The sequence below is a fragment of the Sarcophilus harrisii genome, chromosome 3, assembly GCF_902635505.1.
Source record: "Sarcophilus harrisii chromosome 3, mSarHar1.11, whole genome shotgun sequence".
Lineage (NCBI taxonomy): Eukaryota > Metazoa > Chordata > Mammalia > Dasyuromorphia > Dasyuridae > Sarcophilus > Sarcophilus harrisii.
In genome coordinates, this window is record NC_045428.1 from 548,962,927 (window position 1) to 548,990,919 (window position 27,993).

General features: G+C 36.7%; 1 protein-coding gene across 1 annotated transcript in view; it reads right to left on the minus strand.

Annotated features, from left to right (window-relative positions):
* Positions 1–27,993, minus strand: part of HIVEP3 (HIVEP zinc finger 3) — a 640,787-nt gene that overhangs the window by 492,600 nt on the left and 120,194 nt on the right. The window lies entirely within an intron of this gene.

Sequence of the window (27,993 nt, forward strand, 5' to 3'; positions counted from 1 at the left end):
GTTCTGCCCAAAAGCCACTACTAAGACTACTTGCTGATTTAGATAAAATAAATTATATTCCATGATGTTGGATAGAGACTTTTAAGAGTACATTTAAACAATAAGTCAATAACAAAGTCAGTCAATAAATGTTTATTAAGTGCCTCTACTTGCTAAGTGCTAAGCTAAGCCCTGGTCAGCCAACCTGTGTCATGGATTAACTGCATTTTGAGGGTAAAATCTCATGTAAAATACCCAGATTTGAATATTTAAAATGGCTTAAATTTAATTAGCAACATATAGTAGTTTTTTTAAATGTTACATTTCTTTTCTTCAGGACAAGGGATTTAAATATTTAGAAAGTGAATGGGAAAAAGTCTTTCCTGTTTGTTGTCCATGTAATCTGTAATAATAACTCCTTTAAAATCTGACATTACCTATATGGGGGTAGGGATGGGGCAGTAGTATGGCAACAGCAAAGTAGAAGAATATCTGCCAGTATTATGTTCAAGGGGACTTGATGTGCTCTAAGAGCTAGTAGGACCATGAAATGTCAATGAACTGGGGACTTGTGATATCACTAATGGGGTTAGCACCATGGTCCAGGGAACATAACTACTTCTAAGCATCAATCAAATAGTTGTGGTAGCATAGGACTGCAGGTTGATCCTAGTCAAAACCAAAGGGCTGATCAATTTAACATAGAGCATGGTAGAGTGAAAGGTTCTCCTTCTTGCTCTAGTGCCACAAGAAGACACGTTACACTGGAATAAATCAGAAATATCTATACTCCACCTGCTAGAAGTGCTTCTTGATAGATGGCAGTGGCCATGAAAGTAAGCAAACAATAAGTGAACATGAAATGAATTGGCAACATAAATGTTTTCATTATGTACCAGTTTTAGATAATAATAAAATTGGGATCATCTTTCATCAGTCTTAGTTAATGGTATCATGATTCTTTTTGTCAATGGAGCTGCAAGTGACACAATCATATAACAACAACCAGAAAAGGATCATCATAAAAAATTTTCAAACTTCATTTCCAAGCCTAGTTTAGATGAAATTAGATAAAATCTTTGAAATCACAGAGACACTAAAATTATTCAATGGTCAGAGTGCTGGAATCTTGAAGACCTGAGTTCAAATGTGACCTCAGACACTTACTAGCAGTGTGACCTTAGGGAACTCACTTAACCTCTATCTGTCTCAGTTTCCTCATCTCTAAAACAGAGGTAATATCACCTACCTCCTCCCAGGGCTGTTGTGAGGATCAGAAGAGATGATATTTTTGCAAAAGTATTAAATGGTGCCTGGCACATAATTGGCATTTAATAAATTGCTTGCTTTCTTCCTTTTTGGTTTATCTTAGAGGAAATAGAAAGCCAGTGTAGTTGACTGATCCCATCAGAGGCTTGTACCTCACCATGAGATTACCTTGAATGCATTTTATGTGTATTTTTGAAGACATATATGTAAACATTTTCTCAGACGAGACAGTAAATTCATTAAAGCCAGGGACTAATTTTTTTTTTACTATTTTCTTTGTATTTATAGCACCTGACACACTTGGGGGATACATGTTTGGCACTTCCTTTAGAAACCTTTTTTTCTTCTCCCTCCTGCCCCATCCTTCTCACAATCTGTTCTTCCCCTCCTCTTTACCCTGCAACCTATCAGATATTTATCAAAAAGAAGGCATTGGAAATTAAGACAACTCTGAGATACCACTATACACTTGTCAGATTGGCTAGAAGGACAGGGAAAACGGGGACACTGACACGTTGTTGGTGGAATTGTGAATACATCCAACCATTCTTGAGAGTGATTTGGAACTATGTTCAAAAAGTTATCAAACTGTGCATACCCTTTGATCCAGCAGTGCTACTACTGGACTTATATCCCAAAGAGATACTAAAGAAGGGAAAGGGACCTGTATGTGCCAAAATGTTTGTGGCAGCCTTATTTGCAGCAGCCAGAAACTGGAAACTGAAAGGATGCCCATCAATTGGAGAATGGCTGAATAAATGGAATATAATTGTTCTGTAAGAAATGACCAGCAGGATGATTTCAGAAAGGCCTGGAGAGACTTACATGAACTGATGCTGAGTGAAATGAGCAGGACCAGGAGATCATTATATACTTCAACAACAATACTATATGATGATCAATTCTGATGGAGGTGGCCATCTTCAACAATGCAATGAACCAAATCAGTCCCAATAGAGCAGTAATGAATTGAACCAGCTACACCCAGCGAAAAACCTCAGGGAAATAAGTGTGAACCACTACATAGAATTCCCAATCCCTCTATTTTGTCCAACTGCATTTTTGATTTCCTTCACAAGTTAATTGTACACTATTTCAAAGTCCAACTCTTTTTGTACAGCAAAATAAATGTCTGAACATGTATACATATATTGTATTTAACTTATACTTTAACATATTTAACATGTATTGGTCAACCTGCCATCTGGGGGAGGGGTGGGGAGAAGGAGGGAAAAAGTTGGAACAAAAGGTTTTGCAATTTTCAATGCTGAAAAATCACCCATGCATATATCTTGTAAATAAAAAGCTATAGTAAAAAAAAAATTTAAAGAAGGCATTGGGATGCTGTTGGATGGTAATAGATTCAGATTCACTAAATATCTTCAAGCAAAGGTATATGATCACTTGTCAGAGATGTGAATGAGGGATTCTTATTCAGGAAAAGATTGCTCTAAATGGCCCCTAAGAGTCCTTTCAACTGTAAAATTCAACAACTCTCCCACCAGCTCTATCAGTGCTATTGCCTTCACCCTTCCACTCCCATGCCCTGTCAACTTATTATTTTCTCTGTCCCCATTTCCCACCAAGTTTTTATCTTTACCCTCCTTTCCAAAAATGTATTATTCCTTGAAAATATTTTATAGGCATACAAGCAAAAAAGTTTTATTTATGCAAACATAAATTGCAAAACAGAATAGCATCATTACAAGCATACCTCATTCCATGCCAAGGATTTCAATCAAAGAACAAAATGAGAATCAAAACAAATTTACCAGACACATAGTTTAACTTTGATTAATGGATTAATTGGAGAATGGAACTTTTTAGCTATTAGAGTGGGGAAAAAAACCATGTCATAAAGCTTTTAAAGAAGCTACTACAGAATTTTAGAACTGAATGGGGTCTCAGGGCCTATCCATCCAAACTCATATAGGAACAAGAATCCTCTTCCATAACATATCCCAAATACTCATCCAGTCTTTGCTTAAGACCTCCAATGAGGAGGAATTCACTACCTCCTGGGGCAATCCATTCCACTTTTGAATAGCTCTGTTGTTAAGAAGTTTTTCCTTATAATAAGCCTTAAACTTTCTCCTTAAGATGTCTGTCAGCTATTTTTAGTTCTGCCTTCTTAGGCCCAGCAAATCAAGTTTAATCCTTCTTCCATATGATATCCTTTCAAATACTTGAGATATCACCTCCAACCCCAAACACAATTTTCTTTTCTCTAGGTTAATGATCCCCAGTTCCTTCAAGCAGGCCTCATAGAGTACATACTTATCACAAATTCCTAGAAATGCTCGTTTCTCCTAACCTTTGTTGTTGAACATTTATCTACATTATTCATTTACTTTCCTGCTAATACATGGGAAGCTGAAGAGAAAGGTATCTTTAATGGTCTTAGAGGAAATTACTTGGAATACCAAATTTGGATTGAACGCTATAAATAACATATGCAAAAGAAACACAATTGAGTCAAATGTATTGACCCCAGAACAGACTCCACAAAGTTGAGCTTTTTTAAAAAAATAAATTTCTGATCAGTATCTTTTGTTGAGATCTGCCTAGAAGTCAAATGTTAACAAAGTGTCAGATACATGAGAAATAAATGCTTGTAGAGTTGGTTAAACCAAAATGAAACTCTAATGTTTTCTAAAAACACTGAGTTGGAATCAAAACTAAATTGCATTTGGAAAGAAACCTGGCACCTTCCACTCAATAATGAACATCTTTGCACCTGGCCATACTCTTACAACTAGTGATTCTGAACTCCTGTAAGTCATCTAAAACTAATTCCCAAGCCCTGCCGCTTAATTCCTTATTCCTATCCCTTTCAAATCTCCCAAACTACAGTTTCACCTAAACACCACCCAGATCATCCACCGTACCCTTTGCAACACCTATTCCACAAACAACAAACTTCCTTTTATCCATTTTTTTCCTCTCACACTGTTATCTATTACTAAAACCTGGTTTACCCCAGATGTAATAGTCTTCCTGCCCATTCTTTCTAGTCCTGGCTAAACCTACACTCATTTTTCTCAGCTTATTGGTTGAAGTAGGAGAGTTGGAATATTCCTTGCTCCCCCAGTGATACTTCCCAGTTCTCTACTTACCTCCATCACTTAGTAAATTCTCCTTTGACATTCATACCTCAAATTTAAGAATTTCATTAAAAATTCTACTCTATATCCACACTGTGACCTCCAATCTATTGACCTCTCAATTCTCTCCCTAGCTTTCTCCCCTGCACTAACTACTTTTTTCCCCAATTTGAAATGCCTTTATCATTTCACTGTTTACATCCTACAAACTTCAGCCTTGGTTCACACCCTACATATGTGCTACTGAACAAAGATGGAGAAAATCATGTAATTGTTCCGATCGGATCCATTATGCAATTTATTAATACATTCCATCACTTGTTTTCAATCTCTGCCAGTTAACAGGTTCATTCTCTGCTGCCTAGAAACATTCCCATGTCTCCCCCATATTAAAAAAAAAAAACCTCATTTGATCCTTCCATCACCACTATCATCTTATAGATCTCTCCTGCTCTTTGTAGCTAAGCTTCTTGAAAAGGTCTACAATAGATGCTTCTATTTCTCCCCTCTCACTCTATTCTAACCCCTTATAATAGGGATTCTGATTTTATCATTCCACTGTAATTGCTCTAAGTGATTTTCTAGTTGCCAAATCCAATAGCTTTTTCTCAATCCTCATTCTCCTTGACCTCTCTGATGCTTTTGACACTATTGATCACCCTCCCCTCCTTGATGCTCTCTTCTCTCTAGATTTTCATGATACCACTCTTTACCAGCTCTCCTCCAACCCTGCTGACCACTTCTTCTTAGGTTCCTTTGGTAGATCCTCACGCCCTCTAACTATAAATGTCTCTCAGAGTTCTATACTGTGCCCTTTTCTCTTCTGTCTCTACCTAGTGATCTATCTCATCAGCTCCTATAGATCTAATTACCTCCGCTATACTAATTATATTCAGATCTATTTATCCTGTCCCAGCCTCTCTTTTGACCTCTAATCTCACATCTCCAACTGCATTTCAGGCATTTCAAACTGGATATTTAGTAGACATCTTAAACTAAACATATTCAAAATAGAACTTGTGTTTCCCCCTAAATTCTCATTCCCCACTTTTCTTTTGTTATACTTCAATATCCCTGCATTAGTTTCCCTATATTATAATATCTCAGTTTCACTAAGTTAGTATGCTATGACCTCCCATCCTGGTCATTAGGACTGAGAGAATTAGGGTTGTGGAGTTCTGGCCACTCTGGCATTCCAAAGAGTCATAAAACTCCAGATGACTTATCTCAAATGCCTAGATGACACCCTCTATCTTTCCTGGTCCAGACTTCCTGTCTCCTGTTTGATCATCTTCTTCACTCACCTCTTAATCCCTACTATCTACTCTTTGATCTAGTGACAATGAACTCCTGGCTATTCCAGGAACAAGACACTCCATTTCGAATCCCTTTTCCAACCCCCTCATTACTTTAGGACCTTCCCTATGTTAAATATATCTGCATATAGCGTGTGTATTTCTTTGCATGTTGCCATTAGATTGTGAGCCTCTTGAAGGTAGGGACTGGTTTATTTTTTCTTTGTGTCTTTAAATTAGCACAGTGTCTGGAATATAGTAGGTATTTTTATATCGGCCCTTCCTCAAGTTCTCCCTTGTCCCTGCTCTTTCCCCATTTCTCCCTCCTCCTCTTTTTGTGGCTCCTCTACAATAGAAATTTAATAAATATTGATACATTGATTTAGACATTTCTGTACATTCTAGAAATAAGCTTTCATATCAATAAATTTTGGTTATAGCAAAACAGTTTGATACTCTATGTCAGAGCCAAAAACAGTAATAAAATATGGAATCCAGAGCCAGGAGAAGATGAATCAAGCAATATGTGGGTATTCGAGGTTAAAACTGATTAACTAATATGTCAGGAACCAGGAAAACAGCATCCTGAGTTAAGGGAGGCATCATGTTTCAAATGAGGAAGACAATTCAATTGTCTTCTTGCCTGATCAAACCACATAGAAAAGATTGTATTCAATTATGGATACTCCATTTTAATTTTAGCCTAGTTAAATAGGAACTGAAGGGGGAGCTTACAAGTTGTAGGAAAGAGTCATAAAAGATTTTTTTCTAATATTTAAACAATAATCACATGGATAAGACTTTCTTTCTTTTTTTTTTTTTTTTTTTTTTTTTTGCTGAGGCAATAGGGGTTAAGTGAATTGCCCAGGGTCACACCTAGGCAGTATTAAGTGTTTGAGACCAGATTTGAACTCAGATCTTCCTGACTTCAGGACTGGTGCTCTATCTACTGTGCCACGGTAGCTGCCCTCAGAAGAGACTTTCTGTATATGGTTCCTAAGGTCAAATCTAAGCACAAGATGCAGGAGTTTGCAGGGAGGTTGACTTTGTCTTGATATAAGGAATTCAATCAGCATGTACATATTAAGAACCTATTATATATCAAACAGGGCAATTACAGATACAATAGATAGTGTCAGACTTGGAGTCAGGAAGATTAATCTTCCTGACTTCAATTTTAGCTTCAAATACTTAATAGCTGTGTGATTCCTGGCAAGTCACTTAACCTTATTTGCCTCAGTTTCTTCCATTGTAAAATGAGTTAGATAAGGAAATGGCAAACTTCTCCAATGTCTTTGCCAAGAAAATCCCAAATGGCATCACACAGACCCCCACAAAGAGTCAGACATGACTGACCAATAACAACAATGTACCAGCACCATGCTAAGTTATTAGAATAAAAAGACAAAAATGAGAAAAGCCAAGCTCTTAAAAAGCTTATGTACTATTAGAAGACATAATACACATACACATACACACACACACACACACACACACACACACACACACACACACATATATATATATATATATATACACAAAAAAATAACAAAATTAATGTAAATTATTTGAGGAATGGAGGGTACTATCAGTTAGGGCATATCAGGAAAGGCATCATATAGAAGGCAGCATTTGGACTGAATAAGAGGAATGGAGAGAGAGCAGTATTAAATATAATGATATATTCAAATAGAATATGTGCTTACCACAAGAAAGTCATCTTCCCATTCCTCTCCCCTCCAAAGTGACACAGTGAAAAAATATGCTGAATTTAAAATCAGAAGACTTGGGTACCATCAAGGCCCTAATATAAAATAGCTACATGACATTGGGCAATTAATTCCAACTAACTGGACCTCAATTTTCTTATTTGTAAAATCAGGTTACTGAACCAAATGATTTGTAATGTCCTTCCCAACACTAAATCTATGATTCTATTATGCTAAAATCCTTAGTTTTAAAATCAATGACTCCCTCCCTTTTGTGCAAAGCTCAGTAATAATTTATGAACTGAATAATAATTTTAGAACATGCAATACTGTGGTCCTCTAGGTCAATATATGTCCCTCCTGCCTCCTATTTGAGGGCATTATCAATAGTAAGATAGTGTTGTTCATTAGTTTCAGTCATAATCAACTCTTTATAATCCCATTTGGGGTTTTCTTGGCAAAGATAGTGGAATGTTCTGTCATTTCCTTCTCCAGCTCATTTTTCAGATAAGGAAACTAAGGCACCATAGATGACTTGCCCAGGATCATGCAACTATTGTATCTGAGACCAGATTTGAACTTATGTCTTCCTGACTGCACGCCTCATGATACATCTACTGCACTACTTAGCTGTCCTCCTAATAAAATACCAATGACATTCATTGCAGAAACCCCAGCAACCATCTTTAAATGTGAAGTTACCAATACAATTCAAGCAACATTTAACTATTTTGTGCAAAGAACTGTCCTGTGGGTCCTTACAAAGAAATAGAGGACAGTCTCAGCAGCTATCCTGCTTGTCCCTAAGCAAGGCAGGTGGTTTGTGGCCCCTCTGATCCTACCTGGCAATAGCGATATTATGTCAGCACCTACTCTATGGACAGCGCCACAGCAGTTAGAATTTCACACTCTTCCCTTCCCAGGTTGCCCAGCTCCCACAAATCCTGGAATTGTATTTGTCTTTATTCAAAACAGATTATCTTTCCAGAGGATTCTTTTATTATATTATCACCATATATGAGACCTGCTGGTACTCATTAATAAAGCTTTTGTTCTCTTAAGGTGAACTATGAGAGATAAGATCTTTAAAAAGTAAAACAAGAGAATGCAAAGTGTGTAGCAAGGAGCATCATCATATCTGCTTTGTTCCCTAAGCATGTTCCCAGCAGGGCTATGTGTTCTTTACACACACCATCTGCCTATGGCCTCCTGTGGCCCACTATCTACATCATATCTTATATAGCCAAAAGTTTTATGTATTCTAAAATTGCTTAAAAACATTCTTTTTGTAAGATTCTAATACTAAATGTGGATCATAGATAGTAATGTCAGTCTTTACTTGTCACCTTGGTGCTTTTTGTCTCCATAGAAGAATCATAGGAAAAATAAATTTCTACTTTGTGTCTGCTGCCAAGATGCCCTCTCAGGATAAGCACTTTGCTTCTAAACTTACCACCATGCTGCTGACTACACCTTCCATAGCTTCATTTCCATTCTCATTGGAGATCTGGATGGCAGAATACCAAATTCCTTCCAGTGCCTTTTTTATAGAGAGCAGAAACTGAACTCAGTTCACTCCACTTTGCATTTGTTATCTTGCCTGGTTTCAACTATGCATATTGAAGATATCATCAGGTTGGGTTATCCTCACCCTAATTTTCTGCCTCCTTTTGCATATTGTCTCCTCCTTTCAATTATAAGCTTTTTGAGGATAGTGCTCTATTTCTTTTTCTTAATGTATCCCTAGTTCTTGGTAGAGTGCCATGGAAGGTACTTAATAAATGTGTATTGGATTAGGTTGGGATTGGATTAGATAGGACTGGAATTATAGAACTTTAAAATTGGGAGGAATATTAAGGATGATTTAAGGCAGTTTCCAAAATCTTACAAATAATGAAATTAATGACCTTTCCTCTGATCATTGTACCATGGCTTCAGACTGAAAGGAGCCTTAGAATACACTTAATACAACCTTTTCATTTGACAGTCAAGCTAAAACTTGTTGAAGACCTTAGCTTTAAAAAAGGCCAAGATCTCCCATTTCATTTAGGGCTATCTCCATTCATTCTGATCTATAACTGGCCACTGGACCCAGATGGCTCTATAGGGGAAAGTGAGGCAGATGACCCTTACTTAAGGGTCTTAAGGGACTTAAATACAATTCACTTGCATGCCATGCATCACTTCCCTGATGTCATGGTCTTCTTCAAGAATGAAGGACAAACAACATTTGATAGATGAGGAAACTGAGTTCAGAGAGATGGTTTGCCTTGGTTCACACAGATGATAACACAGGTAGGATCTGAACACAATTTTTCCAATTCAAAATCAAATTCATTGCACTGAACTACCTCCATTAAGTGACTTGTTCAATAATACACAGGAAGCAGTTGGCAAAGGTAGCATTCTAATTCTGACCTTTTAATTCCATATTTGGTCTCCAAGACCTCAGTACTTAATAGTTATTTTTCCTTAGGTCACTTGATTTCTATTTTGACTTAGCTTTAACACTCTTGTACCACAAATTCTGTCAAATACTGTATAGCTAAGCCTACCAATACTATCATAGAAGTATACTCAATAAATTGGGTATTTGTTTAACCCGATTTAATGGGTAAATCATCTCTGGTCTGAAATTGGAAGGAGGCAATGTTGTGATAGTTAACCAATATTTATTAAGTGTCTACTATATGCACTTACTACCATGTGTCAGGCATTGTGACAAATTCTGAGGATCCAGTGAAAGGCAAAAGTTGTTTGCTACTCCCATCTAACAGGGAAACAACATGCAAACAACTATTTACAAACAAGATGTGGGTAGGATAAATTATAGATAATCAACACACAGCACCACTAGCGTTAAGGGAAATCAGAAAAGGCTTCTTGTAGAAGGTAGAACTAGCACCTATTTGACTGGATATATTTTAGGAGGAGGGGATTGGATACCTAGATTTCAAATCTCAAGGATTTTCCTTAATTCTCAATTCTAAATAACACAGAAAATCACCAAACATTGGTTAAATTCTCCAAATCAAGCCTCCATCTCTAGATGAAGCATGAGAAAGATTTTGCTTGAAAGAATGGAAACCTTGAACATAAGTGTAATTGGGCCCAAAAAAAGGAACCAGTAGAAACATTGTTCTCATATAATAAAGAGTTTCTGAAAGTACTTCTATCCCTGAAATCTTATAAGCCCTAAAGACTCTCTTCCCTTTTTGAATTCTCATATGATTTCTGTCTGCCTTCATGCTACTCCCACCTTAATTTTGGCAACAAGTGCATAAATCTGTTGAATGAATAACTCCAATTTCCCTAGACTTATAAAGTGCTTTTATCACAATTACCCAATAAAATAGATAATGCAAATATCAGTAGCCTCATTGTATTGATGAGGAAACCTATACTAACTGATATATCTAGGGTCACACAGCTAGTAAAAGAAAGAGCTTGAATTCAAATCTTGGTCTTCAACTGTCTAAACAAATATAAAAGAAAGAAGAAAAGAAGAAAGGAAGAAAGGAAGAAAGGAAGGAAGGAACGAAGGAAGGAAGGAACGAAGGAAGGAAGGAAGGAAGGAGGGAGGGTAGTTATATCACTCAATCTTCCTAAAACTCATTTTGCTAATCGGCATGTTAAAGATGTCCTTTACAGCTTTAATTCTATAATCCCAATTAGATGCACAGTAGATAGAATGCTAGACCTAGAGTCAGGAAAGCCTGGATTCAAACTCAGGCTCAGATACTTATTTAGTTATATGATCCTTGACAAAAATCACTGCTCATCTATAAAATGGGTATAATAGCATCTACATCTACTTGAGATTACCAATATGACCAAATTAGGTAATATTTGAAAAGTGCTTTCCAAATCTTAAAATGTTATATAACTGCTAGGTATTGCACTTGTTGTATTATAAAATTCTTGATTTTTGATATTATAATATTAAAAAAACAGAGGCAGGGTATTGATCATATAGGTTCAGCATCCATTCTTACTTATTTGGACATAGACCTAAGTATATCCCAAGAGCTTCCCAATCTTCCCACTTGCATAAGTGAAGACCTGTCCAAAAAGGGTGGCTCTGAAGCTAAAGAAGAGGCATTTGTGCTAATTTAGCAATAAGTTTGCAATGTAAACAGGGGAGACTTTAGGGAAGAGAAATTCAGGGTAGATAACAGATAGGAAAGTCTATTCTTGACCCAAGCCCCCTTCAGTGCCAACCACACATTAACTGTCAATGGCCACATCTTTGAATTACCAAGGACAACTGTAAAGGATTAGATATGTGGTCACCTTTTGTCACTTAACATGATTTAGCCGGTTGCCGTTTGGGTGTTTCCTTGTAACTGAAGAAGCTTCATTTTCAAGAGGAGTTTTCCCTGCTCCAGTTATTGTAGGACATAACTAACATCATCATCATTAATGACAAAGGGCATGTGGCCTGCTTTATTTCTCACAGAAATGGACAAATAAAGTTTCCCTTTTGATGATTAAGTAAGATATGGTGAGGGAGGGTTATTATTTATTTAAAATATTCATAATGTATAAAAATTAATTAATTTCCCTAAACTTTGTGCTCAATTTCAGACTAATGCCAAGCCCATACCTTCAGTTCCTATATAGGTCAGTTACCATGACCATCAACTAACCCAAACTCAGAATGCTCACTTTGCAAAAGTAAGTCACTGGTAATGTTGGAAGATAACCACAACACCCACATCTTGCCTTATTGATTGAATAGCCATAGAAGAATCATGGAATATCAGAAAAGGGACTACTGAATCCAACCTAACCCTGTTATATCCTTCACTAGTTCTCACCTGACTTTGACTTGAAAGCCTCTAATATGGGGCTTAAGACAGTGGATAAACCACTGAATCTGGAATCAGGAAGATTCGTCTTCCTGATTTCAAGTCCAATGTCAGAAACTTGCTAAGTGTGTAATCCTGGGCAAGTCACTTAACCCTGTCTACTTCACTTTTGTCATCTGTAAAATTATCTGGAGAAACAGTATCTCTACCAAGTAAACTCCTAAATAGGTTCATAGAGAGGCAGGACTAAACAACAACAGGACTAAACTACCACAAATAAGTGGCAACCTGCCACTTGCTTAAGTGGTAAGGGATTCTGGTAAGGGATAGCTTTCATTACTAAGAAGATTTTCTTTATGATAAGCTTTGGTACTTCATGCCAATTCCCACTATTGCTTCTAGTTCCTTCCCTGGGACCAAAGAGAATAAATCTAATCCTATTTTCAGGAAATAGAATTATGACTAATAAGAAAAGAATGCTATCATAATTGTTCCAGATTCATTTTGAGTAGTTTCTAGATCAGAAAATAAGAATCACAGAATCTCAGCTCTGGATGGAACTTCAGAGGCAATCTAGTACAACTTGTGCTTGGATAGAAATTCCTTGGAGTCATCCCCTGAATACCTCCAACAATGGAAATCTACCTTCTCCCAAAGACCTTCATTCCAATTTTTACTGTTAAGAAATACTACTCCTATTTCTACTGAGAAACATTTTGGGCAGTTATACCTCTTAAGAGTAATAGCTGGAATGAAGTCAAGTTGGAGGAGGAACAGCAGTCGCCCAGGTAAACCCTCACAATATTCCCTTGAAAACAACTTTAAAATAATACTTCAAATTGAATTTTGGAGAGACAACCAGCAAAAAGTCAAAATGAGACTCTTTTTCTAGATTAAGACAATTTTGGAGGTCAGTAGAAGGGTTTTTGATACCAGAGTAAGAGCTCGCTTAGAAGGCATATGCCTCAACAGCAGGTTTTGGAGCCAGTGACAACAAAGGTCATGGCAACAGCAGCAAATATTCTCAAGAGCCCTCAGTCCAGAGATGGTAAGAGAGTTGGATAACTGGTAAGAAAGAGATTATAGGGAACCCTTTGTTGACACCAAGTGCCGCTGATTCTGATTGGCAACATTATTGCCTATATGCAGTTCTGGATCACAGTTCCAGGACCAAAAGGAGTACTTGTGATCAATCACATGGAAGCAAAGGTCCTGGTTGCAATTCCAAGGCAGAAAGGAGCACTAGAATTTATAGCTACTGAAGAAAAGAGTCCCTGATCACAATTCCAGAGCCACAAGGAAAGCTAGGATTTATTGTGCAAGGGATCATGGGTCCTTTAAGATTAGAGCAGAAACCAGAAAGGCAATGACCACACCTCTACCCAGCTCACACCATCTTGGAAGCATTGAAAACTTAAATACCATCAGAACTAGTTCTGAAAATAGCAGTATTTTTTAAAAGCCAGCAGCTTGGGGCAGTGCCTCTCTATCTTTATGTGATCAGAGACCAATCTTAATATAACTTGACCCTCATTAAAACCATTTGGTAAATTAAAATCATTTCTAGTCATATAAAAAGGTGCTCTAAATCACTATTGATCAGAAAAATGCAAATTAAGACAACTCTGAGGTACCACTACACACCTCTCAGATTGGCTAAAATAACAGGAAAAGATAATGACGAATATTGGAGGGGATGTGGGAAAACTGGGATGTTGATGCATTGTTGGTGGAACTGTGAACAGATCCACTCATTCTGGAGAACAATTTGGAACTATGCCCAAAGGGCTATCAAAATGTGCATACTCTAATCCAGCAATGTTTCTACTGGACTTATATCCCAAAGAGATCATAAAGGAAAGAGAGACCTACATATTCAAAAATGTTTGTGGCAGCCTTCTTTGTAGTGTCAAGAAACTGGAAACTGAGTGGATGCCCAATAGTTGGAGAATGACTAAAGTTATAGTAATATTATTGTTCTGTAAGAAATGATCAGCAGGATGAGTTGAGAAAGGTCTGAGAGGCTTACATGAACTGATGCTGAGGGCATCATTATACATGGCAACAAGACTTTGTGATGATCAATTCTGATGGGCATAGCTCTTTTCAACAATTAAATGATTGAGGCCAGTTCCAGTGATCTTATGATAAAGAGAGCCATCTAAACCCAGAGAGAGGACTGTGGGAACTGAGTGTGGATCACATGGTATTTTCACTCTTTTTGTTGTTGTTTGCTTGCATTTTGTTTTCTTTCTCATTTTTTTCTCTTTGATTCTTCTTGTGCAGCAAGGTAATTGTATAAATATGTATACATATAGTGAAAAACATATATTTTAACATGTTTAAGATATATTGTATTGCTTGCCGTCTAGGGGAGAGGGTGGGAGGAAAGAGGGGAAATTTGTGACACAAAGTTTTCCAAGGATCAATGTTGAAAAATATCCATGCGTATGTTTTGAAAATTAAAAGCTTTAATAAATTTTTTAAAATATATAACTTGATCATTAAAAGCTACATCATCAGCATGGAAGATTGATATGCAAGCTCAGAAGAAAAGCTTCAATGAAAAATGCTAATTGGATACAAGTCAAACAAGAATTTTTAGAATCATTAAAGAAAAAAGTAAGAGGTAGAGGGAATACAAAGAAAAGAAATGAGAATGATCCAAAAAATTATGAAAAGGGAATTAATTCACAGTATGGTAAAAGAGGCAGAAAAAATACTGAAAAATTAAGACTTTAAAAACCAGAATTGGTCTAATGATATAAATGGCATGAAAATTCACTGAAGAAAAGAACTCCTTAAAAATCAGAATTGGACAAATGGAAAAAGAGATACAAAAGTTCACTAAAGAAAATAGTTCCTTAAAAATTAGAACTGGATAAGAGGAAGCTAGTAGTCACTAGCTTGAGACATCAAAAAACAATTTAAAAAATCAAAAGAATTCTTTAAAAAATAAGAAAATATGAAATATTGGGAAAAATCACTTACCTGGAAAATAGATTGAGGAGAGATCATTTAAGGATTATTGGTTTACCTGAAAGCCTTGATCCAAAAAAGAGTTTAGACATTATCTTTCAAGAAATTATCAATGAATACTGCCCCAATATCTGAAATCCAGAGAGTAAAACAAAAACTAAAAGTATTAACTGAACACTTTCTAGAAAAAAATTTCTAAATGTATATCCCTAGAATATTATCATTAAATGCCAAATTTCCCAGATCAAAGAGAAAATACAGCAAGGAGTCAGAAAGAAGTGATTCAAATATCATGGAACCAGAGTCAGAATCATCCAAAATTTAGTAGCTTTTATGGTAAAGGAGGAGGGGATTTGGAATATGATATTGTGGAAGGCAAAATTGCTAGGATTACAATTAAGAATAACCTACCCAGCAAAACTGAGCATAATACTTCAAGGAGGGTGGAGAGGGGAGTGAATATTTAATGAAATAAAGGACTTCCCTGATGAAAAGACCCTATAGAAAATTTGACATTCAACTATAAGCACTAAAGAAGCATACAGAGCTAAACATGAAAGAAAAATCATGAGACTTGTTAAAGTTAAATTATTTATATTTTCATGTGGGAAGATAAGACAAATTATATCTATGAATTATATCATTATTAGGGCAATTAGAGCAGTCTACATAGACAAAGGATACAGATCTAAGTTATGGTGGGATAATTCAAAAAAAATAAAGGTTTAAGAAAAAAGGACACACTGGAAAAAGAGGGAAGAGAGAGGTAGAATGGGGGAAAATTATTTCACATAAAGGAGGTAAGCTATTACAATACAGGGGGAAATAGAAGGTAGCAATTTCCCAATAGGGAAATAGGAAGGGAAAGGGATAAAAGAAAGGCAGAGGATGATAAGAGGAAGAGGCAAATAAGGGAAGCCATGATCAGAAGCAAAACATACTTTTGAGGAGGGACAGGATAAAAAGAGAAGATATTTGAAAACAAGATGGAGGGAAATAATCAATTAATTATCATAACTGTGAATGGGAATGGAATGAAGTCTTCTATGACACAGAACAACAGAATGGATTAGAAACTAGAATTGAATAAAATATTATGTATGAGACAGTCTTTGGAAAGAGAGAGAGAGAGAGAGAGAGAGAGAGAGAGAGAGAAAGATATTTAAAATAAGGGGATGGAACAGAATCTATTATACTTCAGTTGAAGTAAATAAGACAGTAATATCAGTCATGATCTCAGACAAAGCAAAGACAAAAATAGGTCTTATTAAAAGTGACAATCAAGGAAACTACATTTTGATTAAAGGGATCATAGACAATGAAATGATATCAAAAATTTTACAAGTTGCTCTAATAAATACCTCCTTTCTCAAATATATAGGGAACTGAGTCAAATTTATAAATTAAAAAAAAGAGAGAGCCATTCCTCAATTTAAAAATTGTCAAGGAATATGAACAGGCAGTTTTCAAAAGATTTTTAAGCTATCTATCATCATGTGAAAAAGTGTCCTAAAACACTATTGATTGGAGAAATACAAAATCAAACCATTGTGAGATATAACTTCATGCCTATCAAAAATGACAAATGCTCTGGAAGGGATAAGGGAAAACAGGTACTCTAATGAACTACTGGTGAAGTTGTGAACTGATCCAATCATTATGGAGAACAATTTAGAACTATTCTTAAAGGGTTATAAAGCTGTATTCACCCTTTAACACAGCAATACCATTCCTAGGTGTAAACCCCCAAAGAGACTTTTTTTTATTATAGCTTTTTATTTACAAGATATATGCATGGGTAATTTTTCAGCATTGACTCTTGCAAAACCTTCTGTTCCAACTTTTCCCCTCCTTCCCCCCACACCTTCACCCAGATGGCAGGTAGACCAATACATGTTAAATATGTTAAAGTATATGTTAAATACAATGTGTATATATATATATATATATATATATATATATATATATATATCCATGCAGTTATTTTGCTGCACAAGAAGAATCGGACTTTGAAATAAGGTAAAATTTACCTGAGAAGGAAATCTAAAATGCAGGTGGACAAAAACAGAGGGAGTGGAAATACTACGTAGTGGTTCCCACTCATTTCCCGGAGTTCTTTTGCTGGGTGTAGCTGGTTCTATTCATTATTGAACAAATGGAACTGATTTGGTTCATCTCATTGTTGAAGAGAGCCACGTCCATTAGAATTGATCATCCCACAGTATTGTTGTTGAAGCATATAATGATCTCCTGGTCCTGTTCATTTTACTCAGCATCAATTTGTGTCTCTCCAGGCCTTTCTGAAATCATCCTGCTGGTCATTTCTTACAGAACAATAATATCCAATAACATTCATATACCACAATTTATTCAGCCATTCTCCAATTGATAGGCATCCCTTAAGTTTCCAGTTTCAAAAAGACCTTTTTTTAAAAGGACCTCTATGTACAAAAACATTCATAGCAACTCTTTTGTGGTGTCAAAGAACTAGAAGTCTTGGGGATGCTCATAAATTAGGTAATGGCTAAATAAGTTGTGGCATATTATTGTGATGGGATAATATTGTGGTATAAGAAATGATGAGCAGGATAGTTTCAGAAAAACTATAATGAAGTAATTCAAAGTGAACTGAACTGAACAAGGTGGGCATTTGTTAGAATCCTAGTGTTAACTCAGTGGAATTGATACAATGCTTATTGGTTCACACATTAGATCAAATCCTTACAAGGTATTAAGTCATTAATATTGATAGAAACAATGCTTAAGTTAACACTTTTGAGAGTTCACACATTAGCTCACACATTAGTTCACACGTTTGGGAGATTTCAGGGTTCAGTATGAGATATCCAAATTCACACCTCCCATAAACCCACTCTCAGAGGAGGAGTCAACCTTTGAGTTTACACCTCTAAAAGAGCATAAAAACAGCTGAGCTCAGTCAGGAGAGTTCAGTTGAAAAGATTGAAAGGGGAGCGTCAGTTGGAGATTGAGAAGCCACAAATCGGAGTTGAGCTAGAGGCAGAAGCTGGCAGAGAAGCTGCAAGAACTCTTGGAATCAAGGAAGGAGAGAGGCCTCTAAGAAAGCTAACTGGGCCCAAGGAAAGAGATAAGACTTAGAAGGAGAAAATAAATGTTTGGATTTTATCAGCTGGCTGCATTTGAAGTGATTATTACTTTGAACTGAAACTAAGGCTGCCTCCAGAAACCTCCCCAAGAAACCTGCTCCCAGAGAACCATTATATATTAGAAAAAGAAAAAGAACACCACAAGCATTGTATCAAGTTACAGCAATACTGCAATGATGATCAGTTGTGAAAGACTTAGCTACTTGGATTAATATAATGATCCAAGAAAACTCCAAAGGATTCATGATAAAAAAAAAAAAAAATGCTATCTCCCTCTAGAGAAAGAACTGATTAACTCTGAACACAAATTGAAATATAATTTTCTCATGTTTATATCTCTTCTCTTTCTGTGATGATTTGACTAATAAAAATATGCTTTACATGATTTAAAATGTATAATTGATATATTGAATGCCTTCTCAATAGGTAGAAGAGAATTTGGAACTCAAAATTTAAAAATAAAAATAAACATTTTTTTACTAAGAATAATAGCAAAAATTTACAAATCTCTTCAGAAGAATGGTCCAGCACTGTCACAGTGGTAAGTATCTTCTCCTCTCACCCTGTTCTTCCAAACAACCCCATTTTTGTTAAAAACAGCACCATCCTTTCAACTCAAAACATCAAAGTTCTCTTTGATTTTGCCCTCTCTCTCATTGATTATATCCAACCAGTTGGGAAGTCTTATGGATTTTAATTTTTTAATAACTTCAAATTATTAAGCATTGTTTCCCCTTTCCCATCCTTCTTTCACTAGAAAAAATCCTTATAACAAATATGCATAGTCAAGCAAAATAAATTCCTGTATTAGCCATGTCTGAAAATGTGTATGCCATTCCACATCTTGCATTCATCCTGTCAGAAGGTGAATTTTGTTTCCACCATACCTCTCCCTTCAATGTTTTTATCTCCACTCCCATAATCCTATAATCCTTTTTCAGGTTCTCTTCATCTTGCCTGGAGTACTATAATTGTCTATGAACTGATCTCCCTGTTTCCAGACTCTCCCATGTCAAATTCTTTATCCATAAAGGTGCCAAAATGACCTTCTTAAGGCACAGATCTAATATTGCTATTCCCCTGCTCAAAAATCTTCAGTGATTTCTCACTGCCTGGAAGATCTTAAGTTTCTTCAATCTGGCTTCTATTTACTTATCATTCCTTATTTCATACTACTCTCCTTCATATATTCTTTATTTCAAACAATCTAGACATTTGGATTACCTGCTAGTCCCCAGATTTAACACTTCGTTCTTGGACTTCATGCATTTGCACAATTTGTTCTGTAAATGCAGGAACATTTGCCTAAAATGCAATTCCTCATGTCCACTTCTCATAATCGTCATCTTCCTTCAAGAAACAACTCTGGTGTATCCCAGAGATGCTGTAGTTTCAATCTATGTATCAATTATATCCTAGCCACATGCCTAGTGAAATATAAGTTCCTTAACGGGAGGGACTATTGTTTCCTTGCCAGTCTCAATACAGTGTCTTGTACATAGTGGGAACTTGATAAAGTTGGCTGGATTGGATTGAATTGAATCTGCAATACACTTCAGGGCTTTATGTGGGGGAAGGGAATCTCACTAATGTTGGCACAGTCTACAAATATTCAGCTACTACTCAACTCCAGTAATTTACCATGAAGTTTCTCCTGAGGCACAGATTCTTCTCAATGTCTCCTTTTTTCCCTTTCTTAAACAATGAACATGTGACTGAGACGTTTACCGAGTTACTGAAATAAGCAAACCAAAAGGAAAATCCATGGAGTAAACGCATAATTAAAAGAGTAATTGGACAGAGGAATACTGTCATTGTGTGCATGTGGGAGACAGGAATGCACAGGGATGACAATGGATGAAGTCGTTAGAGAGCTGTCTCACAGGCTGGCATGCTTTCTGGTGGGAAAAAAAGCATTCAGGATGTACAAGGAGAAGTCTGGGGGCCTTCCACAGCCACAGCAGTCCTTCTTTCTTCCCACAGGGTACCAAGGCTGATTTTTATTTTCCTCAGGGCTTCATAGGACACTAAAGGCCAAGAGTCCCCAGCTGGTTATACTAACAACATAGAAAGGTAAAGTCATTGAGGGTCTAATACGGTTCAAAGTTATCCCTGATCACTTCAATGGTGCTGGAAATGTCCCTACTCCTAAAAGGAGGTCTTGATACAAGTTGTCTCCAATATTTGATGGATACTTTCAACTCCTAATATCCCAATCTTCCTTCAAATAATAGCTCAAAAACAATTTCCTATGCTGGGACCTTTTCTGATCTCCTCAATTGAAAGTATTTTTTGCCACTTGAAATATGGCTTTGTGCACAGATTTTATATTTACTTTTCTGTTTGCCCAGCATATCTCCATACCTTCCCAGTAGAATGTAAACTCCTTGGAGGAAGAGAATATTTTATTTTTGTCTTAGTATCACCAGTGCCTAACAATGTCTTGCATACAATAAGTGCTTAATAAATGGAAACTAAGGATTCTAAGACATGAGAATAAGCACAGAGTACATCCCCAACATAGAGAAAGAAGGTGTGGCCACAACTTGTGGGTGAGTGATATGTTATGTTATGTATGAGAAAGAGCTAATAGGCCAGTTCAATGGGAATAGAGAGTGCAATAAAACAGTGTGATATAAAATAAAATTGATAATATAAATGGATGCCAGATACTGACAGGTTTCAAATGTCAGGCGAAAGATAGCCTGTCTCAGAAAATATGATGGGATTTCTGACCACTGATGCAAACAAAGGCAACCATCATCAAGGGGAACTAATTATGATAACATCCATGATCATGTAAAAGTTTCAATTCAGTAAGTCTTTATGAAGTACCTACTGCATGCAAAATAGCATAAATTTGAGAATAGAAAAATACCAAGTTAGAAAAAAATATCCTTATATTTTAACATGTGTAACATATATTAAATTGCTTGTCATCTAGGAGAGGGGTGTGGGGAAGGGAGAAAATCTGAAATACAGGGGTATGCAAGGGTCATTATTGTCAAATTATCCGTGCATATGTTTTGACAATAAAAAGCTTCATTTAAAAATTTAAGAAAGAAAAAAATGTCCTTTGAGCTGCTCTTTTGGAATGTTTCTTTCCTTATCCTTGCATACCAATAAGGATAAGCCAAGAAGAGAAACCCATGAAGACCACAGCTTTTCTATTGAGAGGACTTAGAACTTTAGTATTTAACGATAAAAGCAGTAAAAGTTGTCAGTTTAGGGGAAATAGAACAATATCAAATGAAAAATCAAAATCATTTACACTAAGGAAAATATGGCATAGTGAGGAAAGAATATCTTTCTAATTCTGTTCTAATTCTGACCCATGATGGCTGTATAACTCTCAACAAGTTGCTTTACTCCCAGTTGCCTAGGCAACCCTCTAAGACCATAAGTTGCAGGGAAGGTGCCAACCTGCATTGGTAAATGTACTTATCTCACCTGGGAGTTAGCTATGCCAATGAAATCATATTTCCAGTATTTATCCCTCACCCTAATGGAAAGGAACAGAGAATAGAATGATGGAGACTAAACAGATCATTTAGTCCAGTCCAACTTCTTCCCTTTACATATGAAAACACTGAGGCCAGTTAGGGGAAATTATCTATACAAAATCATACAGCTAGTAAGAAGCAGAGCAGGTCTTGAATCCAGGTCTTCTGGCTTCAGTTCCATAATTTTCTCCATATTTCTATGTAGCTAAGAATTCTTTTTCTCAGCAATCCAATTCAATAGTATTTATTAGGGGCACATAATATGCAAGACACAAGCTCAGTACTGAAAATACAAAGACAAAAAGAAAAAATAATCTCAGCCCTCAAAGAGCTTACATTCCACTGGGGCAGGGAGTATAACATATAAACAGGTATTTTATCTTGAAGAGGAACAGACTAGCATCAACAACCAAAAGGACCAGGAAGGATTTCCTTTGGGACAGGAGTTCTTAATCTTTTTTTTTTTTTTTTTTTTGTCACTGACCTCTTTGATGAACCCCACAGATGAACTCTTCACAGAATAATTGTTGTCCACATGCATAATTGAGGAAATGTTAAATTTCAGTTAGGGATTAGTGAAAATAAAGATGCATTTTTACCCATCCAAATTTACAACTCCCTTGAAGTTTCTCCATGGAAACCTGGCTAAGATCTCCTTCTTTAAGAGATATATCATGGATTTAGAGTTGGAAAAGATCTTAGAAGTCATCTTACTCAACAGACTCATTTTTTGGATAGGGAGATTAAGACTCAGGGAATTTTCCTAATTTACCCAAGATCACAGGATTGTGGAGCCAGAATCTGAACCCAGATATCCTTGACTTGAAAATCTAACATTCCTTCCAATGAAATCACACATAAACTAATCCTTGAAGACAGTGAGAGATTTTGAGAGACCCAGGTAAGGTTTTCTGTCTGAATATAGAGATAGATGTTCTGGGAATTCCAGCATTTAAGCAAGACACCAAAGACAGAGCTAGAAGGTATTCAGCATCCTTATCATGTGCACTTACACGATTGCTCTCTGCTCCCTACTCCATACTAAAAAGCACAAGAGCCTATCTAATCAAGGCCAAGAGCTAAATACTGCCATCCCAGAGGTCTTTGCTTAGGTGGGTTCAATTTTCCTTCTCTGCCAACTCCATATGGATTGTTGAAGGACAAACAACAATAACAGCAAAGCTGCTGCTTTCCAGTATGAGTAAGCAAGTAAACAGGGGAATGAGTCTATCAACAAAATCAAAACTATGGCAGTAAATGAAGTCTAAACAGACGATCCTGATGGCAAAAAACTGAGAGCTGAATGTCACAAATATAATGCAGCCAAAATCAGGGTCAGCCCTGATCCTAGCACTAACTAGTAATTAACTTCAAAAACAAGAGCTAATCTTGCTACCTTCCCTCCCCCATCTAAAAAATCACAGTTAACAAAACAATATATCTCTAAGAAACCATGTTCCCCAGTGGTTTTTCTAAAGTACAGATCTGATTATGTCACTCTCTAATTCAATAAACTTTAGTGTCTCCCTAACGCTTCTCAGGTCAAATTCCCCTGCACTACATTTAAAGCCTTTCACAAGTTGGGTCCAAGCTATCTTATTATATATATTGCTCCCCGGCATGCACTGTACAGGTTAGCCATGCTGGCCATCTTGTTGTTACTCACATGGGAAATCAAATCTTTTGCTTCTGTCCCTCTCCCACAATTGTAACACACTCCCTCCTCCCTCACTTCTGCCTCTTAAAATCACCAGTTTCCTACAAAGTACAGTCCCTGGAATCGGTGATCATCCTTTATCTCCCACCTGGCAGCCCCTCTCCGATAACATCAACTTGTTTTTATTTCACATATACTTACATGTATCTATGTTGCGTTCCTTGATAACTGTAAACTCCTTGAGAACAAAAACTGTTTCATTTTTGTCAGTCATGGAGTCGTAGACAACACTTTGGTCCTTTCAATGCTATGTGATAAGTGTCTGCTGAACTGTTTTTTGGAAGGAAGGGAATCCGGCCATTTGGCAACAAATACTGTTTTTCCCATTCCTAGGCCTAAGGAGGAATCCTAGAACTGCCACTTAGTATGTGAAACCTCTTTCACCTCACTCTTACTTCTCTGATTCTTAGTTTTCTTGTCTGCAGAATGGATTGGATTAGATGAATTCTAAGGTGCCTTCCATTTCTAAATGTGTGTGTGTGTATGTTTGTGTGTATGCACAGGCACATATACTTACAGTGTGGCTAGATTATTGTCTTATTATTCTAACCATTCTGATCTATTATATCTTGTCACTGGACCCAGAAGGTTCTGGAGGAGAAAGTACAACTGGTGACTTTGGACATCCTCTCTCACTTAAATCTTAGATATTATAAGCTACTTTTGTCAAATCACTCTCTCAGTTTGAACTTCCTCATGTGTAAAATCTAGATAATAATAACACCTACCTCACAGAATTATCACAAGGTTCAAATGAGACAATGTGAAAAGTGCTTGCAAAGTCTTAACTCGTTGTATAAATCCAAGCTATTGTGATTTTTATTGCTTATTCTTCCTAGCTCTTAAATACATATGGTTACCACACCTTGTTTTGACAATGTCATTTGATTGAAAGGTTATACATTACAGTGAAAAAAAGCATTGGGCATGGAGTATAGTATTATATTTTTAATATATATGTATATATATATAATAATTATACGTGTATATATTGGACAAGACCAATGTGGAATGTTTTGCTTCACCATATATGTATATAACAAAAGTTTTGCTTTTCTCTCAACTTCGGTGTGTGGGGGCAAGTGGATGAGAAAGAGAGAAGGTAGATTTCTGCAGATTGAACATATGTATGTGTGTGTTTTTTTCAAGCTTTTTCAAGAGCCACTATGACCCCATGGGTATCCTTGCAATGTCAAGCAAACCCAAGACACCTGGACCCCAGGAAACCATTAGTAGACCCTTTATAGCAAATGTCCTAAAGACATGAATAAGAATTACACTAAATTGAGAAGACATGTGATTTTTGATGCCTCTGATTTGGAAGAATTAGTCACATTACTAAGACCCAGTAAGTAGGGAGCAAGTTAAATTGCTTGCAAGTTATTTGGGGTCTCTTGATCTTTTTATCTTTACTTCTATCAGTCACTAAATCCTATCAATTCTTACTACATAAAGGTTTCCTATCCATTCTTCCCCTTCAATTTCAGAAATTGAAATTTGAATAACAATATTATTGTTATTGAATTGAATTGAATAACAATAATAATCATGTTTCCCTGCCACCTTCCCTTGCTTGAGAGGCAGAAGAGCTGGGTTAGAATCCCAGAACTGCCACTTAATATGTGTTACGTGCTTTCCCTCATTCTTACTTCTCTGGGTCTTAGTTTTCTTGTCTGCAGAATGGATTGGATTAGATGAATTCTAAGATGCCTTCCATTTCTAAATGTGTGTGTGTGTGTGTGTGTGTGTGTGTGCATGTGCACACTTCTGTGCAAGCACAGGCACATATACTTACAGTGTAGCTAGGTTATTGTCTTATTATTCTAACTGTATAGTCATCCTGATCTATATCTTGCCTCTGGACCCAGAAGGCTCTGGAGAAAAAGTGAGACTGCTGACTTTGTACAGCCCTCTCTCACTTAATCTAATTCATTTGCAAATAATGTTATCATCTTCCTGATGTCATGGTCCTCTTTGAAAATGAAGGACAAATGGGGCAGCTAAGTGGAGCAGTGGATAGAGCACCAACCTTGACATCAGGAGGACCTGAGTTCAAATCTGACCTCAGACACTTAATACATCCTACCTGTGTGAACCTGGGCAAGTCACTTGACCCCAATTGCTTCAGCAAAAAAAATTTAAAAAAAAGAAAAAAAGAAAGAAAATGAAGGACAAACAACAGCCTGTGAGTAGCAGTACCATCTGCTCCCACTGGGGATCCAACTAGAACTGATCAATTGGACAACACAACTTCTTTTTTTCCCCTTTTTATCTTCCTTCCTTTCTTCCTTCCTTTTTTCCTTCCTTCTCTCCTTCCTTCCTTCCCTTCTTCTTTCCTTTCATTCTTCCTCTTCCCTCCTTCCCTCCTTCCATCTTCTTTCCTTCCTTCCTGCTTTCCTGCCTACTTTCCTTCCTTCCTTCTTTCTTTCCAGCTTTCTTTCCTGCCTTCTTGCCTCCCTTCTTGCCCTTCTTACTTTTTTCCTTTCTTCCTTCCTTCCTTCCTGCCTTCTTCTCCCTCATTCCACATATTGGTATACTTGTGAGTGCTCTACCCAAATAATGTATATTTGATCATAGACACCTTGTAAGATACCTTGGGGTTGACAGCTATATTTCTTCCTTAAGAACCACGCCTTAAACCCAAATTACTCTGACTTTCATAGTCTGGCCAACAATAGGTCCCAGATCAATCCTACTGGGTCATTGTTCAGATCCTGATTGCTCAGAATGAATGTAAATAACAATCATTTCTGTTTTGGCTGGAAACACTGAATATCTTCCCTTCCTGTATTGATTTTTTTTTTTTTGGACTAAGCAAAAGAGATCATTCTCTGCCTCATTTCTTACCTAGCCTTAAACACTGAATGAGTGTTACCTCAGTCAAAGTGAAACTGGAAAAGTCTTTAGTTTACAAAAGTCAAGGTCCCCCACTGCATCCAGAGCCATCTCCAGTCGTCCTGATCTTTATTGCCACTGGACCCAGATAAATCTGGAAAAGAAAGTGAGGCAGGTAACCTTGCAAAGCCCTCCCTTCCTTAAATCCAACTCATTTGCAAATCATGGCATCAGCTTCCTGATATCATGTTGGAGAAAGGACAAACAACAACTTCCTTTTCACCAACTTCCTGTCTTTTGAGGCTGAACTCACACATGGTAGTCAGAAGCATCCTCACATTGGACCAAAACATAGAATCTTTGGAGAATAGGACACTTGGGCACTCTTTGATTTAATCTTTTCCATTTCACAAATAAATAAAAAAAAAAAACCCAAGGCACCAAAAAGCTAAAGTAGTTGTTCAAAGTCATACAAAAATCAAGTTTCAAATCTAAGATGCAAATACTAGTCATCCAATATTGAGTCAAAAGCTCTTTCTGAATGAAGTCCTTTGATCCCAACCTCTGAAGTCTACAATCCTCCCACCTTGCATTTTGTGATCAGCAGCCACTGAGATCCCAGAGTATTTGCTTTTCCAAGGACTCTTATGAGAGACACTGTGGTATGTTAGAAAGAACAGTCTGTTGGTCAAGAAGCATTTATTGAGTAGTAACTTTGTTCCAGGCATTGTGCTGAGTACTATGGATAGAAAGAAACTCAGAAGACAATCCCTCATCCTCAAGGAGACAAGAAGCAAATAGTAAGGTACAAACTAGAAGTATATAGGATAAAATGGAGATAATCAACAGAGGGATGGCTCCTGAAGGTGGGATTTTAACTGAAACTTGGAAGGGAAACTAAGGAAGCAGAGATGAAGAGGAAGGGAGTTCCAGGATGTGAGATAGCAAGTATTGGATTTGCATTCCAAAAGACCTGTGTTCCAAGCCAATCTCAGACACTTACCAGCTCTGTTACTCTGGCTAAGACATTTAAGACCTCTGAGCCAAAGCTTCATCTATAGAAGGGTCATAGTGAGGATCCAATAAAATAAGCTACTGAAGGCTTTACACTCATGGAAGTGCCAGCTGTGGTTATTTGCTCCTCTCCAATATACTGATGTGACTTTTGCATTATAGTTGAAGGCATATGTGCCATAACCTCTGATCAGACAGTGAGCTGTTTAGAGCAGGGCTCCATCTAAGCAACACGACATCCCAACCACAAATACAATGCTGTGTGTGTGTATGCATGCATATATATATATATATATATATATATATATATATATATATATATATATATATATATATCAGGCATTTAATTAATGTCTCTTATTCTTTATTTTCTCCTGTATATATATCATATTGTAATGCTTAGCTTGTCTAAGCAAGTAGCATCCTGGAATCTCCCTCCAAAAAATCCTATAGTTATATGCCTCAGGTGTCTTGCTAGTCAGTATCTCTGTGATTAATACAGTTCATTCAAGTCTTAGTTAAAGATTTAAGGAAAATGTGGAAGAGATAGAGATACAGAATAAAGGAAGACAGAAACACATTTGCATGCATGGGCTCACACACAGGATCTGCCCTTAAAAAGCATAGATTTCCAACAAAACAAATAGACACAA